The 11,327-nt window shown below is 43.4% G+C and overlaps 1 pseudogene; it reads right to left on the reverse strand.

Annotated features, from left to right (window-relative positions):
* Window positions 1-5,304: 5,304 nt before the first annotated feature.
* LOC126163391 (5S ribosomal RNA) lies at window positions 5,305-5,421 on the reverse strand (annotated as a pseudogene).
* Between the last annotated feature and the right edge of the window lie 5,906 nt (window positions 5,422-11,327).

Here is an 11,327-nt window from a genome sequence, read left to right on the forward strand (position 1 = left end):
TTCCCTACCTTATCAGCCCACGTAATTTTCAACATTCGTCTGTAGCACCACATCTCAAACGCTTTGATTGTCTTCTGTTCCGGTTTTCCCACAGTCCATGTTTCACCACCATACAATGCTGTGCTCCAAGCGTATATTCTCAGAAATTTCTTCCTGAAATTACGGCCGATATTCGATATTAGTAGACTTCTCTTGGCCAGGAATGCCCTTTTTGCCATTTGCTAGTCTGCTTTTGATGTCCTCGTTGCTCCCTCTGTCATTGATTATTTTACTGCCTAGGTAGTAGAATTCCTTAACTTCACCTACTTCGTGACAATCATTTTAAGTTTCTCGCTGTTCACATTTGTGCTACTTCTCGTTACCTTCGTCTTTCATCGGTTTACTCAAGTTCATATTCTGTACTCATTAGACTAATCATTCCATTTATCAGATCATGTAATTCTTCTTCACTGTCACTCAGGATAACAATGTCATCAGCGAATCTTATCACTGATATCCTTTCACATTGAATTTTAATCTCTCTCCTGAACCTTTCTTTTATTTCCGTCCTTGCTTCTTAGATGTATAGATGTAGCAGTAGGGGCGAAAGAGTACATACCTGTCTTTCACCCATTCCAATCCGAGCACTCTTATTATTCCTTCTTGGATCTTGTACATTTTATGTAAAACCCGTCTCTGCCTATAGCTTACACCTATTTTTCACCGAATTTTGAACATTTTACGCTGTCGAAGGCTTTTTACAGGTCGACAAATCCTGTGAAAGTGCCTTGATTTTTCTTTAGCCTTGGTTCCATTATCAACCGCGAAATCAGAATTGCCTCTCTCGTGTCTTTAGCTTTCCTAAAGCCAAACTGGTTGTCATCAAACACATCCTCAATTGTCTTTTCCATTCCTCTGTATATTATTCTTGTCAGAAACTTGGATGCATGAGCTGTTAATCTGATCGTGCGATAATTCTCGACTTGTCAGTTCTTACAGTTTTTGTAATTGTGCGGATGATATTTTTCCGAAAGTGAAATGGTATGTCGCCAGACTCATGCATTCTATACACCAACGTGATTAGTCGTTGTGTTGGCTCTTCCCTTAATGATTTTAGAAATTCTGATGGAATGTTATCTATCCCTTCTGCCTTATTTGTCCTCCAAAGCTCTTTTATATTATGACTCTAATATTGGATCTCCTATCTCTTCTAAATAGTCCCCCGCATTATTAAATATAACAATCTCAAATTTTATAACCGTGTTACGCAAATACCACTGTAGTGATATGGTTGCAGCAGTAAAGTATTAATGGAGTGAAACGTTTTCATTCAGACATTTGAAGCTGCGTGATGTGAACCATAAAGCATAACGGTGTAAGTTCAAGAAGTAAGTGTAGACGTTGCTGAATCCAGTAGATTAACTCAGGTCACTGGATACACTTCGTCAAGGGAACTTCTGTGAACTTACTTCTAACCGCGTCGAAATATGTAAAATACCACCGAAGTGAAGGAACTGCAGTGATCAAGGACGTGTACATGAAACGCTGCCAGCTGGAATTGGAACCCTCATGAATAAAGCGCTGTGTTGAAGAGAAGAATGAAGTGCTCGCCAGAAGGGCACTCGCTTACCATGCAGGCAGGGTGAACAGCGCACAGAATGCTTAACAGTTTCCGACACACTGTTCTGTGCGGTCGGGTACAGGTACTGGAAACATCATCTAATGTCGCCTGTGGAGACTTCACCCTACATTCGAGAAGCATGCAAATAACAGTGACGATACCAGTGGGACTCTGGTTTCAGAAAATGGCTCTGAGCACTATGGGACTTAACTTCTGAGGTCATCAGTCCCCTAGAACTTAGAACTACTCAAACCTAACTAACCTAAGGACATCACAAACATCCATGCCCGAGGCAGGATTCGAACCTGCGAGCGTAGCGGTCGCGCGGTTCCAGGCTGTAGCACCTACAACCGCTCGGCCACTCTGGGCGGCACTCTGGTTTCCGCACAAGGGTGAAACAGATAAAAAATGTCGCCTGTAATTATTTTTCTTCTTAGTGTGTAATTTTTGACAACTGGGAGTACAGGAAGTAGCGCTATGGACAGCTGGTACAGGATTTGCAACGCTCCACTTTGCTTTGTCATCACGAAGTTTTACCGATACGGAGATATACAGGGGTGAACTAAAATGTGGAAATACGGCGATAAATGCATGTTTGTACATAAATGCAAATGTTACTCAAGCCTGCAGGTTGCGTTGTTGTATTTGACCACGAATGGCACCTGTGCAGTGCCCTCAAAACGTTAAAGGTGTCAGCAGATGACAGAACAGTGTTCTGTGTGCTGCATTATGTCGGAGCCAAATGAATTCAGCTTGGTCAAATTGTTGGTGTATGGCAAGTGCTTCTGCAACAAAGGTAGCAGAAGTGTTTGGTGTTTCAAGTTGCATCGTATCTAATATTTGTACCGCATACAGAGAAATCGTAGAAACATACTCCGCTAATTCAAAAAGCGGACGAAAGTATGTTTTGAGTGATCGTCACTGTAGATAACGTAGAAGGGCAACAGCTGCAAAAGTGACTACAGAACTGAATTTCGCACTCGCCAACCCTCGCTACAGTCTTTAACCGCGCGACCGCTACGATCGCAGGTTAGAATCCTGCCTCGGGCATGGATGTGTGTGATGTCCTTAGGTTAGTTAGGTTTAAGTAGTTCTAAGTTCTAGGGGACTAATGACCTCAGAAGATAAGGCATTTTTTTTTCGCTCAGAGGCATTTTTTTTTCGCCAACCCTATCAGGACTAAAAAGAACACAGACCTAGTTCCATAAGCAGAGAAATGGACAGCACAGCCACCAGACCTCAATATAATTGAGCCTCTGTGGTCTGTTTTGTAGAAAAAGGTCAGTGATCACTATCCGCCTCCATCATCCTACCTGGACTTGCCACTACTTTGCAGTGGGAATGGTATGAAATTCCCTTGAAAACCATACAAGACCCGCATTTATCCATTACTAGACGGCTGGAAGGTGTTTTAATGCCAGCAGTTTTCCTACACCATATTAGACACAATAATGTGTTGTGTTTTTGGTGTAGCTCGCGGTGATAATACTGCTGTGATTGTACGGGCTGGCGGCAACCGTTGTCACCTATCTTTGTCCCTATTAAAACTCGGCAATAATTAGCAGGTGTGAATGAGATCGACACAATTCTGTGTGGCTCTATTTCTCATATGACCGATCAGGAAAACCATAGAATGGTAGCGTACGACAGGTGTGAACGTCAATGTGATTTCTATCATTCTTGTACTCACAGAGATACTACATTTATACGCTGATGGTCCAGTAACATTTTATCGTTCAGATTTAAACCTTAACAGTATCGGAATAGCAGTTCACTACCTTTTGTTGTGATGGTTTTCGGCGAAATTAGTACCGCGCACCTTAGTAGCTGCTCGAAGTTGTTACCATGTTTTGTACATAAGCTGTGAAATATCTGAGTAACTACTGTACAGAGTCATGTTAACAATTCATTACAATAGACATGCAGAGCGTGGTATGTATAGGAATAGTCTCAATACGACTATATCATAAGATTTCTTTATTAGATTTCGCGTTTGGGCAAAACGTTTATATTTCCCGTTTCCTACTCGCATGAGCCACAAAAACTCAGCACTGTGACTTATTATTTCTCTTTCTGCCTTGTGTGATAACGGGAATAAAACAAAAATGCTTTTCACATTGCAGGCGTATCTGCTTCAGACATACGCTGCTATCTAGTCCGATACCAATACAGAAAAATGTACCTATCATCCATGTCGCAACCAATATCTGTCGGTACTTGAGATTGTTCGTAACACATAAATAACGATTTCATTTTACCATTAAGTGTCCTCTGCTGTATACAAGCGCGAGAACGCTATTCTCTCTTGAAAACAAAGATTTGTTACATTTTGCCACATCGGATAAGAACGGAACAATCAATCAGTGCTTGAAGATTATTCTCGTTTCAATTGAAGAAGTCGGTGGAAGAAAAGTGCTATCCTTCAGTTTAGGAAGGATTAGTCTGATCAGCCGGCCGGTGTGGCCGTGCGGTTAAAGGCGCTTCAGTCTGGAACCGCGTGACCGCTACGGTCGCAGGTTCGAATCCTGCCTCGGGCATGGATGTGTGTGATGTCCTTAGGTTAGTTAGGTTTAATTAGTTCTAAGTTCTAGGCGACTGGTGACCTCAGAAGTTAAGTCGCATAGTGCTCAGAGCCATTTGAACCATTAGTCTGATCACGTTATCTGTTGTATATTGCAATGCACCACCAGCTGGTAACAAGTAATTCCACACGTACAGCTAGAAATAAAGGTCTTCTATGTCCATTGGTTTGTGTTATTTTATTTACGATATTGTCTTTGAGTTTAACAAAGCTACGAGGGTTGGAACTTTAATAGAGGCAACTATTTATTTACAGCTCGTGCAAAATAGATACGTGTTTCAAAGTTTTGCTGACCTTCAAAGTAGTCACCAGCATTGTGCATAACCCTTTGCCAGCGATGTGAAAGTCGTAGGATACTCTTAGCAGAGTCAATTCTGTTGACAGTCCGAGAGGCACGGTCTACTGCCCGACGAATCTGTAGCAGGTCCGAAGCGAATGCCGTGAAGTGTTTCCTTTAGTTTAGAAATCGAGTTGAACTCACGAGGGCTTAAGTCAGGGGAGTGCAGTATATGGTATAGCACTTAGCAGCCCTATCAGTCAAACAAATCAGTAACAGCTTGCACTGTACGTGCTTGAGCATTGTCCTGCAAAATGATGGTCATATCCTGCCGAAAGTGTCATCACTTCTGTCTCTATGCTGTTCATTTTTAAACACAGCCTACGACCAGCTTAGATTTCTAAACTGAAGGCAGCACTTCACGGCATTCGCTTCAGAACTGCCACAAATTCGTCGGGCAGTAGAGTGCGCCGTTCGAACTGTCAACACAACTGGCACTGCTAAGAGTATCCTGCGACTTGCACATCGCTGGCAACGGGTTATACACAATGCTGGTGACGACTTTGAAGGTCAGTAAAACTTTGAAACACGTATCTATTTTGTACGAGCTGTAAATAAATAGTTGCCACTATTAAAAGTTCCAACCCTTGTATAGCACTCCGTCTTCAGGCCACAAGTGGCCCACCGACCGCCGTATCATCCTCAGATAAGGATGCGGATAGGAGGGGCGTGTGGTCAGCACACCGCTCTCCCGGTCGTTGTGATGGTTTTCTTTGACCGGAGCCGCTACTATTCGGTCGAGTAGCTCCTCAATTGGCATCACGAGGCTGAGTGCACCCCGAAAAATGGCAACAGCGCGTGGCGGCTGGATGGTCACCCACCCAAGTGCCGACCACGTCCGACAGCGCTTAACTTCGGTGATCTCACGGGAACCGGTGTATCCACTGCGGCACGGCCGTTGCCTAACCCTTGTATGACATGCAATAATTTAAATGCACTCTTGTGGGTTAGTATTTTCCTCCCCCGACGCATACAATGGTAGTAGTGGTGGACAGCCAATTTGATGGTCAGCTTTGTTTCGATTTCCTTGGCGATCTGCTTCTGTCTGGAACAGAGCCGAAGAATAATGCTCCGCATCGCGGGTGCGAAGTGGCACCGTCTAGCAACACCGAGGCCAGTGTCTCATAGAGTGTTGTCCTATCGGCGTAGGCATGTAACATTTTAACAAACTACGTATTACACATATGAAATAATGAATATTAAAGATTTTCGACACCTTCCATTTATATCAGTATGCAAGTGGGGCGCTCGCCGAAATTCTATGGAAACCCAAGACCCTCCCTCAAAACTTTACTTCCGCCTGTCACTCATCTTCTATCTGCGAAACATCACAGTAGTTCTGCATATCTCTCGAGACTAGCACGTCTTTAAGAGAGGATATAGCGGAGAAATGACTTAGCCACTGTCTAAGGGATTGTTTCCAGAGTGTAGCTGTGTAGCAGAATGTGCGCTGATTTCGAAGTTCCTGGCAGTTAATAACGGTGTGTCGGATAGGGACTCGAACCGGCCCGACATACAGTTTTAAACTGTCGAGTTCAAATCAGGGAACAGTCCGCTGCAGAGTGAAAAGTCATTCTGGAAACGAGATCGTATTTTTTGCGCAGTTTAATGTGGTTTCTATAAATAAACTAGAGAAATGATGCATAACCTAGGCAAGATGTGGTTCCCCCACGCACCATGTTGCTAAAGTCGTTTCCAGTAAGCTACACATATGAAATAATGAATATTAAAGATATTCGACACCTTCCATTTATATCAGTATGCAAGTGGGGCGCTCGCCGAAATTCTATGGAAACCCAAGACCCTCCCTCAAAACTTTACTTCCGCCTGTCACTCATCTTCTATCTGCGAAACATCACAGTAGTTCTGCATATCTCTCGAGACTAGCACGTCTTTAAGAGAGGATATAGCGGAGAAATGACTTAGCCACTGTCTAAGGGATTGTTTCCAGAGTGTAGCTGTGTAGCAGAATGTGCGCTGATTTCGAAGTTCCTGGCAGTTAATAACGGTGTGTCGGATAGGGACTCGAACCGGCCCGACATACAGTTTTAAACTGTCAAGTTCAAATCAGAGAACAGTCATTCTGGAAACGAGATCGTATTTTTTGCGCAGTTTAATGTGGTTTCTATAAATAAACTAGAGAAATGATGCATAACCTAGGCAAGATGTGGTTCCCCCACGCACCATGTTGCTAAAGTCGTTTCCAGTATGCTACGTAAGTTTCGCTGGGAAGCCATTACACATCCTAATATTTTTGGTACCCTGAAGAAAGACATTCGTGGCCGTCGATTTGTTCTCGACGATGAGGTGCACGCCTGGCTACTACCATGGTTCCGTAGGTAACTGCAAACATCTTTCCTGAGGGCATTGACAGTGGGACATACGTATTGACAGTTACGTTGATTACTTTTAAAATGGTAAGTTTATTTAATGTTTTTTCACCTCTCTCGTTTTGTTTTGACAGCCCTTATATATCGCTGGTTAGCTGCTCCGGAGGGGTAACACGGTCACCTGTTGGTGAAATGTTATAGACGTACTAATTTCAACTATTTTCGTGTTCATTCCTGTGATAAATGAATCCCGCGGTTGGCAATACTGTTCAGATGTCTGAGGTTATATATTGTTTGTTCTTTTTTATTCACTCGGTAACGGACGTGATCGAAACTAGATGCGTGCAGACATCCAGGTGTGTTTGCTAGGCGATTACAGAGGACCACGTTGTCCTTCGTAAGATTCCAGATTCAGGTGAGCGTATCGTGCCGTTTATCACATAAACAGGACATTTTCGACTTTCTGAATCGCTGCCCTATAATTTGTTCATTTAAAGGAGTTCTTTTTCTGTAGAATTCGTGAAAATATACTTGCCAAATATCATCATCATTCCGTCAATTTACATCCGCATCTATGGTAACAATTGTATCAAGATCTGTTCATGAGAGACGAGACTGTGCTGTAACTTCGTCACCTTCAAATATCGTTTTAGGCAGTTTGCAAGCCAGTGGAGGAGTTTACGAGACATCCATTATGTAATACGGGCGTGCATCAGAGTATCATACCCTGCATCATGCGTCAGTATAGCGAAAAACCACTTTCCAGTGTTCAACACTTGCGTCAATTTCTAAGCCACGTCTGACACTGTGTAGTTCTCGTCAGAGCTTCGTAAAACTTATGTGGATCTGTTCTTCCTCTTCACTTACATCCGCACGACGCAAGCCACTCTATGACGTGTGGAAGATGGTGTATATTGTTCCAGATTTATTTTCTGTTTGCTGAGTGCATGAAGGTTGAAGAAAGAAATATGTTTCTCTGCCCTCTCACTTAGGCACGTGATCCTTCGGAAATATGTGTCTAAGTCTAATTAATGCACAACATCTTTTTGTAGATTCTCCCACTGCAGTTTGTTGAGGATATCTAAGACATTTACACATTGACTAAACGAATTAGAGAGGAATCGTGTGTTCTTTGCACCTTCTCTGCCCTTTTCATTAGTCAAACATCGTAATGGTCCGTAATTGTCCAACAATACTCATAAAGTGGTCGATGAGTTAGCATGTGCCTCTTCCTGGCTTGCTGTAGCCATCGATTCAGATAGCGAAAATGTTTACTGCCTCCCTCCCACAAACGACGACGCTAGACACTCGTAGCAGTCAGTGAAAACATCGTAATCTGCTGGAAACGCTCCCTCCTTCGCCTCGTCGGGTCAAGTGGCATGATCCCATGGTCTGCAATGTAAGTAGGCTGTTTATGTTTTCTTTATGTAAGTAGGCTGTTTAGGTTCTTATATTGGTAACGCCGCCGCCACGTAGCGCTCTCGGTATGAAAATCACTGGCTGTGCTGTGTGCAGTCTGTGGCTAGTTTGCATTGTTGTCTGCCATTGTAGTGTTAGGCAGCGGCAGCTGGATGTGAACAGCGCGTAGCGTTGCGCAGTTAGAGGTGAGCCGCCAGCAGTGGTGGATGTGAGGAGAGAGATGGCGGAGTTTTGAAATTACATATATTATGACTTGTGATGATATTAAGGTAAATACAGTGTTTGTTCTCTATTAAAATCTTTCATTTGCTAACTATCCCTATCAGTAGTTAGTGACTTCCGTAGTTTGAATCTTTTATTTAGCTGGCAGTAGTGGCGCTCGCTGTATTGCAGTAGTTCGAGTAACGAAGATTTTTGTGAGGTAAGTGATTTCTGAAAGGTATAGTTTAATGTTACTCAGGGCCATTCTTTTGCTGGGATCTTTGATAGTCAGATTGCGTTGCGCTAAAAACATTGTGTGTCAGTTTAAGCACAGTCTTGTATAATTTGTTCTAAGGGGACGTTTCATAGCAGAAGTGAATGAAGATGCCTGCACAAAGACATATTGATTTCAGAACGAAACTTTAGTCTGTAATGGAGTGTGCGGTGGTATGAAACTTCCTGGCAGATTAAAATTGTGTGCCGGGCTGAGACTCGAACTCGATATCTTTACCTTTAGCTGGCAAGTGCACTACCGATTGAGCTTTTTCGAAGTTTGGAACGTAGGAGACGAGATGGTGGGGAAAAGAACGGTGAAGACTGGTTGTGAGTCGTGGCTGGGTAGCTCAGTCGGCAGTCGCTGATTCGGATGCGCACCGCTTGACATGTGCAGCGATGGGCAGTTGCTGATATCTTATACAATGTTTGCTGCTGCTCCTGTTGGGGCGAAAGCCGTAGTCTGTCACACCGGACGAATTCCTACGCCCAGATACTGTTTACTTTCCCACCCTCAGAAGGAACGCCGTCAACTGGCTTAAGGGCATAATGCTGTATTACGTTTTGCAAGCCGCCCCAAAAGCGCTCTCTACTTGTGGTTACACCTAACGACGATTTACGAGGCTTTCACCGCCATACATTGTACCAGACACGACTAACGAATTATTTAGGTGCTTTATTCGAGGTTTCTCGTACGCATTGGGTCGTTTCAATTACTAGAAGGCACACTTGAAGACTCGCGAAACATGATGTTTCCTCCGAGGAAACAGTTTAGAGGAAGCGCCACTTCCCCCCCCCCCCCCCCCCATTTAATTTGCGAGAAGACGAGTCGGAAGCTCTAAGGCGGTAGTAGGGTCCGGTGGAGAATAAATAAATAAATAAATTCAATAAATTCGTTCACATAAAAATCTCTTGATCCTGTAAGACCCCTTTCCTTCCTTGTCTCCGGGTAGACGTGAACGGGGCATTCTGGCCAGGCCTCGGTGGTCGACCCCTACCCTCTTTGCATCCATTAAAAAAAGGAAGTCGGTAGAGCAATTGCCTCAGAAAGGGAAATGTCTCGAGTTCGTATATCGGTCCGGCACGTTGTTTTCGTCCTTTTCATCCCCCAGAAAGTTTGAGATTGTGTTAGTCCACGAGTACAAGCTTGCGACAGAGGGTCCGATTGCAGTAAAGTGGCCGCCATGGTTAGTGAAAACCCCCGCGCCTTCACTACTGAGTTTCGTTTCGTGTTCTTGCCATAAGCTGGCGTGCCTTACGGTAATGCCCTTTATTTTGGCCACTGCCATGTGACATGGGTCACCATGCCAATAATAAAGACATGCCTGAGGTAAACATTGATTAAATTGTAAGAGGGCTTGCATTTTACCTAATTACGTTTTGTGAGCACTTCACTTAGAAAGATTTGCCTTTATGTGCTGCAAGTATAGCGGATCCGGACCAAAGACGTATCTTGAAACGTCCCAGACAGCAGTGGAATACCATCCTGACTGTCGCTCGCCATATGGCCTGACAAGCAGAAGTGGTGGTCTGGGGTGCCATTCGTTTTCATAGCAGAACTCCTTTGGCTCTCAACCGCAGCATCCTTATAGCAAAGAGGTACTTCGACGATATTCTTTACTCCGTTTTGTTGCCCTTCATGGCAAGCCACCTGACAAGGTTGCCGGATCTCTTGCAAGTTGAAAACGATTGCAGCATTACGGGCAAGACTCTCCAACCAGCTTGGGATTTTGATGATCCAGCACGACAGTTGGACAGAATGTGGCACGATAGCCCTCGGAGGACATCCAACAATTCTATCAACTAACGCCTAGCCGAACGACTGCTTGCATCAGGACCAGAGATGGACTAATGCGTTACTGACTGCTCAATATGTGAAACTCTTTCTCTTTAATAACTCATCCAGTCTTTCTGAAACTGTGATCATCTGTTTGTCTGTTCATGTACTATCATATTCAAAAGTATCCGCCTGACATGAATTATGTTTTGGCTGATTTGCGTGCAGCTCACATAAAGTAGCTGTCTTGCATGTCCTCTAATCTCTTTGCAGTACAGTCATTTGAGTATACAAACTGGATACCGTAAGAGATCATTAGAGAACATTTCTTTAAAGTAACCAGTACAGATATAAATCAACGCCACAATGTTGCAAATACTAGGAAGCGAGTCATTAGAGATGACACAGTCCTTAACGATCGTAAACTCAATTTTATTACAGTAAGTGACATTTCGGCAATACTAGACAAAATTAAATACTTTTATGAACAAGATATTTTGAGACGATATCTGGACTACTAAATTTCTCTGACAATTCTAAGTATTCTTACTCTTTAAAAGGTTTGTTATAAACTGCATGTTGAACTAAGCTGTTAAACGAGATGCGAGTAACAACGGCAAGCGCTCTATGGAACATCAAAATTAACATCGTAAAACGAGTAATTTCTCTGTGCTCATGACTGAACAATTATTTGTCCACATCTCTCAACTTTAAACGACACGACGAACATCTTTTTCTGTGTCTGGATTGAAACCAAGCACCTACAGCCATTGCAAGCAGGTAAAACTTACGAGCCGGACATCATCCTC

Source organism: Schistocerca cancellata, chromosome 2 (assembly GCF_023864275.1).
Source record: "Schistocerca cancellata isolate TAMUIC-IGC-003103 chromosome 2, iqSchCanc2.1, whole genome shotgun sequence".
Classification (NCBI taxonomy): Eukaryota; Metazoa; Arthropoda; class Insecta; order Orthoptera; family Acrididae; genus Schistocerca; species Schistocerca cancellata.